General features: G+C 35.2%; 1 pseudogene; it reads right to left on the reverse strand.

Moving 5' to 3' along the window:
• Window positions 1-1,948: 1,948 nt before the first annotated feature.
• On the reverse strand, window positions 1,949-3,254 carry LOC117696518 (olfactory receptor 51H1-like; annotated as a pseudogene).
• Between the last annotated feature and the right edge of the window lie 3,686 nt (window positions 3,255-6,940).

Raw genomic sequence — 6,940 nt, forward strand, 5'->3', positions numbered from 1 at the left:
TTACTGGAGGTGGTCTCTACAGGTTGTATCTCCCCTTTGTTGGAGATTTCATCCAAAGTCATCTCCATTGGGTCCTGGGAACCTCTTGCTTCCCTGAAGCCTGGCTCTTTCTAGTGGCTATCCCCAGTTCTCCATCCCCTCTGCCACATCTTTCTATTCATGACCCTCTGCACTTCTCTCCTTTTCCTTCCAATACCTGTTCCCACCCTCTTTTTTCCCTCTCCCTTCTATTTCCTTCCCTCCCTCTACCTCCTGTGATTATTTTGAATTCCCCTTCTAGATAGGGTTGAAGCATCAGGATTTCTTAAAATGACTCTGACTAGTTCATTTCTTAAAATGACTAAGATTTCTTAAAATGGCTTGTCAAGTTCAAGTTCTTATTTAGAGTTTTAACAGTATTGATTGCTCTTGTTTGTCCATCATCTATCATAGGGCTAAAAGGTCCTTTTTCTCTATGCAATTGGCTTTTGAGTTTTGGGACCCCTGAGGCCTGAGCCAAGTCTCAGTCCACAGGTTTAAGATAAGTAGCTTACAGTTTGAATCCAGCTATGCCACTTAGAAGTAGTATTACCTTTGGCAAGTTACTAGTCTGCATCTCATTTTTCTTCTGTATGAAAAAGCTTATCATACCTATTTCAAAGATTGTTGAAGAATTCAGTGAAATAACAGGTAAATGATCTAGTGCTATTACTTAGCCCCTACACATTAAATGCAGAAATCTAATATTGTCTTGCCTACATTGTAATCATCTGAGTGTGCTTATTTACAGAGAAACATTGCAGGATTGAACAGAAAATACTACATGTTTCTTTGTATCCATGTGGTCTAATATAATTACTGGGATTTCTTATTATTAAATATATATAAATTGAGGGATAAATGACCTAACAAATTAATTGTCTGATAGTTAACATAATTATTAAAACAGATATTAGTATAAATAGTATGAACATATAACATATTCATCTAACATGTGTACATTGCATTTCAAATCTTTCACTTATACTCAGAATTTCTACTCAGCTTACACAAACCTTGGAAGTGGCTTTATTATGTCAACTTTTATCAAAACTTCTAATATACATTAAAATTGGAAACTATTTTTCTAAGTCAAAATAATTCTGCATTATTGTATTAAATGTGTGAAGGAAAACTAAAGTTATATCATTTTTAAAGATATGTATTAGAAAGAACATAAATAATATATTTTATAACAGAATTCTTTAAATACATATATACCTAGACAGAAAGGTAACTAATTGTTATATTGTATTATAACTATAGAAAAATTTTAATCCAACAACATGACTGCTCTAGCAAGGCATCACACTGAAAGACCTTTTAGGTCTGTGTTATCCAGCTGGAATACAGACACAAATTTGGTACACACCTTTAATCCCAAGCAATGGCATTCAAGTGAAGGGCAGTTCAGTGAGCACAGTCAGTTGACTTCAGGCATGCAGTAGAGTTTAGGTCCATTTAGTTCATGCAGTTGGTGCAGATCAGTTTATGGAGTTCAGAGGCAATTTTTCAAGCAGAATAATTCAGTCAGAAGCAGGGAGAAGACAATTTTCATCAGTTAGCTTGGAGAGGAGTTTGGGCCATAACAGCTGAGTTGAACCAGCCAGCCAGAGTTCAAAAAGGTAGAAATGGTGAGTTTAAGCCTCTGAGACAACAATTACATCTGGTGAATGAAAGAGGCTTACATATAGCAATTCTTTTTCTCTATTTAAAATTTATTATGTTTATATTTAAATATATTTATATATGATATATACAATATATTTGTGTTTAAATATAATATTTTTACAGCCATAATCAGCGGCATTGTGGGACTTATTGAATCATTCTTGATGTAACCACTGCTTAACCGACACATCAAATATTACTTAACATTATGAGAATAAATTCTCAAAAAACTAATAGAAAGGATAAAGAAATGCTCATAAGGATTATCTTGTCTGTAAACATAACACATTATTACTAGTGCTCATGCCTATTTTGTAGACAAAAAGTAGAACATCATCAAATTAAAAGTGATTTATGATAGGATATGTCAAAATACATGCTTTTAAAAATTAAATACAAACATAACAAATGATATGGTTTATCTTTGCTCATTTCCTTGCTGACTCATACACTGCATTTAAATCAGATTTCAAAATTTGATTGTGTCATAGCTGTTGAAAATGGAAATATGGATCACTCCATTATCAACTTGATTTTTATTTTACATGTGAATTTCCTTTGACTAGGCTCTGCTCTTTCTCCCCTGGAACATTCGCATGACTCGACCTCTTATTTGTTTGTTCTTTACACTGTAGACAATAGGGTTTAACACAGGGGGGAGGAGAAGGTAGATGTTGGCCATGAGCATGTGCACAACTGGTGATAGATGTTTTCCAAATCTGTGGATCATGGTGGCACCAATGAAAGGAATGTAAAAGAGAAGCACAGCGCAGATGTGTGAGAGGCAGGTGTTGAGGGCTTTCAGCCTCTCCGCTCTGGAGGCAATGCCCAGCACTGTCTTCAGGATGAGTATGTAAGAGAAGAGAATGATGAGAGCATCAAGTCCTAATGTGAGGATGACAACAATGAGGCCATAGAGGCTGTTGATGTGGGTGCTGGCACAGGCTAGGCGCATCATATCTTGGTGAAGACAGTATGAATGAGATAAGATATTGGGATGACAGAAGGGCAGCTGCTTTATAAGAAAGGGTACTTGGAAGACCACACAGAGTGCCCAAGCAAAGACAACTAGTCCAATCTTTCCAATAACACCATGAGTGAGGATGGAAGCATAATGCAGTGGATTCCGGATAGCCACAAATCTGTCAAAGGCCATGGATAATAAGACTTCAGAATCTACTAACCCAAACACATGGATGAAGAACATCTGTGTCACACATGCATCGAAGGGAATTTCAGGAACATTGAACCAAAAGATACTGAGCATAGAGGGCAAAGTGACATGGAGAGAGAAACATCAGTTAGAGCCAAGATGCAGAGGAAGTAGTACATAGGCTCATGGAGGCTCTGCTCTACCTTGACAACTGCTAGGATGGTGCCATTTCCCAGGAGGGTTAGTGTGTAGAGAAATCCCAGAGGAAAGGCCATCCATGGGTTCTTGTCTGGCATCCCTGGGATGCCTGTTAGACTAAAAACTGGGTGACTGGTATGTGATCCATTCAAGTTTATCATGGTGTTCTCTCCACTAAGTAAGTTTACTTTTCAGTAGTTCAAAACTCGCAAATTGAAATATAGTCTCATACGAGAGAAGTAAATGGCTTTATAATTGCAAAATAAAACAACATAGGAAAAATAAGTTTAAAACCAAATTTCTGCACGTCTTTTATATTATGTTGTCCTTATCTTTACCCAGCAGTTCATATGTAGTGGGTTTTTTTTTATTTATTTGTTCACCTGAAAAATAAAAATTACACTAAACATTCCATGTTTACACATTAGAGAACTCAAATCTCTCTACTCTGCTGTTTCACTTTGCAGTATAAATTTATCTCAATTAACAAAGCATAATATTGACAATGTATAAAAATATATATTGCCAGACATGAGAGATTTCAAAATACAGAGAAAAAATAATGTCTTATACTAGTAGTATATCAGTTGAAAACGGAACCTATCTATAACAAATGAATGTATATCAATTGACTTACTTTTACATTCTTCTCTCCCTATCTTCTTGTTTTTCTTCCTTCCTTCCTTCCTTCCTTCCTTCCTTCCTTCCTGCCTGCCTGCCTGCCTGCCTGCCTGCCTGCCTGCCTTCCTGCCTTCCTGCCTTCCTGCCTTCCTGCCTTCCTGCCTTCCTGCCTTCCTGCCTTCCTGCCTTCCTGTCTTCCTGCCTTCCTTTCTTCCAACCTACCTACTTACCTTCATTTTTTTGTTTCCTTCCTTCTCCATTTCCTTCACCTGGCCATCAAATGTAAGGCATTGTGCATCATACGTACATGTTATACTACTGACCTATATCTGAGCCTCACTGACAGTTTTTAAAGGCCTGTTCTTTTTTGAAGGAAAACATAGGATGAGTGGATCATATAGCTTTACATCTGGGCTGACATATTGGAGGCAAATAAATCTTTTAATAATACTACAATAGTAAATAAAACATACACGTAACTTAAAACTTCTGTATAAAATATCTATAAAAAATCCATACACTACAGTAAATGGTTAATGAAAAAAAAAATCAAAATCAGAAGTAAGAAAGCAAGAAAATACAGAGGACATTACATAGGCTATTAATGAACTAGATGTATAGCAATCATAATCTTTGGTTTTAAAAGCATATAATTAGTATTCTGAATTAGTGTTTGTGAATGACATCTACATAAGGGCAGCTATTAAAGTAGAAAAGCTAAATCTCCCCTGACATGTCAAACAATCTAATCATTTAGGGACAGTGCTCATGCCTCTGGTTAATCTACATTGATACTTCTTTTTCTTTTGGTAATGTGTTGTGGTTTTCTTGATATTGAAAGAATTAGAAACAGGGAGAAACAATACTGAATATAGATTTCTGTGCTTGGAAGTTTTGGTCATGAAGAAAATAGATGATTGAAGAAAACAGAAGAAAATAAAGCCTGACATGATAGCAGGGTAGCTTTAGTAACCTGGTTACTCATTTCTGTCTATGGTAACATCACCTGTTAACCTCATAACTAAGAAAATAGAGCCCAGCATGATAACAGGGTAGCTGTAAGAACATGGTCACTCATTTCTGTCTATGGTAACACATCTTGTTAACCTCATAATTAAGAAAAATATCTCTGTTCTACCTATTTAAGGTTGTTTCTGTGATGGCTATATATTATGATTAATTTTATATGTTGCAATACAAGAGTAGTGAGAGAGTGGGAAGTTCAGAACATGGAAACGCTATAAAAAGGTAGAGCTACGGTGATAATAAAAGCTTGAAAAGTCTATTAAAAACTCAGAGAAGTTCAGATATCAGCTAAAATTAAAATCTGTGTAAGGAAATAAAGTCCACCTGTCATATTGTTGCCTACATTAGGTATTCTACCCCATGTATAGTTCATAACTGGCTTTGATGTTTTCATCTGGAAAAAAAGTGATACTTGCAAGTTTCTTGCACATTTCTCATTCAGTTTCCACAATCCTCAGTTTGTGTATCATATTCCAAACTTATCTTCTCAATATTTCTGCTCTTTGATTTTCAGTCCTTTACCTGCAGGTACCAGTCATATACTTCTTTCTCTGTTTCCTGCTCTGTTCTGTTCTTTCCATCTCAGCTGTCAATCATCTCTGTTTAATGTGCTTGCTCTACCTGGTTCTAGCATCCTACCTGGCTCTTACCAGAAGTGGAGATTCTCTGTCCATTCACTGTTCATCTAAGTATGTGTGTACACAGCTCATGGACCAGCTTATCTATAAGGAACTCAAAGCACAAATAACAGTGCCACTAAGTACCCTTGGGATAGTAAACTAAGAATGGAAATTAGATGTTCCCAGGAGGCTTCACACACTCTCATGAAGCAAGTCAAAATAACATATTAATATCTCCTTTTCAGCTATTCTTTCTTTATAAGAGTTTTCAAACTCTGCTTAATATGTATTCATTGGTACAATAATGAAGCTTAATATGATATTTCAATACATGCCATAGCATATGTTGATCAGATGAGGGCTCTAAGTAGCATCCTCAAAGGCTTTGAGCACCTTTCTTCTAGATTTTCACAAAACAGACAAAATGTTATTTCAAGTTGCTGTGCTATGAAACATTAAAATGTAGTTTTCCACCTCCTTGCCTTTTCTTGCTTGTAGTTATACCTACTTCACATTTAAATTAGCATTGCTCTATTATACCCATGCTGCATTCAGTGTTTAATATGGCTATATGTTTTCCTGTGTCATCTGTATTTATCTGTTTCCATAGACACTATAAAGTGGTATGTAAAGAGTTATAAACAAGAGACAAAATGTTCAAAAAGAAATTGCATGTGCAAAGAATGGCACATGCATTAAGCTAGAAGAATACACATTTCTTCTACACAGTTGAATTGGATCTCAATTTCAACTTTATGTCCAATGGTGCTCTGTTATCTTCATTTTATTATGTTGGAAACTTGCAATGAACTATGCTGACCTAACAGTATGCAGTGTGTGTTCTTTTTTTTTTTTTTAACTATCCTATAAACTACACAATAACCAAAGCTTTTCTAGCTCAGTGTACTTCAAGTGCTTAGTGTACCTTAGTGTCTATGGGATAAACCTATTACATCTTTTGAAATTTAATTTAATAACCAACGATAACTCTACTTTTCTAACTTTTTTGAAAATAGCCTTTTTTTCCTCATAAAATATGTCTTCATTACAGTTCTCCTTCCTGTACCCCTCCCAGTGCCTTTCCACTTTCACTTTAATCCATATCCTCCTCATGTATTCACTTATTAGAAAACAAATAAGTTTCTAAGGAATAATAATAAAGTATAATATAACATGATGTAACCAAAATTAGTAAATTGGAATAGGATAATGCAAACAAAAGGAAAAGAGCCCAAGAAAAAGCATAAGAAACAGTTACAGATGCAGAGATACACTCATTTCCCATACTCAAAAATACCATAATATGCATGAAAAGAACCTATAGGGTGAAAAAGAAAAAATATAAATAAAATATGATATAATAAAAAATAATGAAGAAAAATAAGTTAAAATTTTTTTAAAATCCAATACAACATTATGAAACAAGGAATCCCCAATGCTGCTGTTGAGTTCACTTTTTGTTGATCATCTAGTTCTGGGCTTGAAGCTGACACTTAAGAGTAATTTGTTTTCCCCGGTGAAATCCTCTTGGTAAAACTAAACTTTCATTTGTAAGTAGTTATTATCTGGAGAAAGTTTCTGGGTTATGTATGAGGAAACATATCCTTTCAGCTCTAGTATCTTGTCTATTGAA

This window comes from Arvicanthis niloticus, chromosome 1 (genome assembly GCF_011762505.2).
Source record: "Arvicanthis niloticus isolate mArvNil1 chromosome 1, mArvNil1.pat.X, whole genome shotgun sequence".
Lineage (NCBI taxonomy): Eukaryota > Metazoa > Chordata > Mammalia > Rodentia > Muridae > Arvicanthis > Arvicanthis niloticus.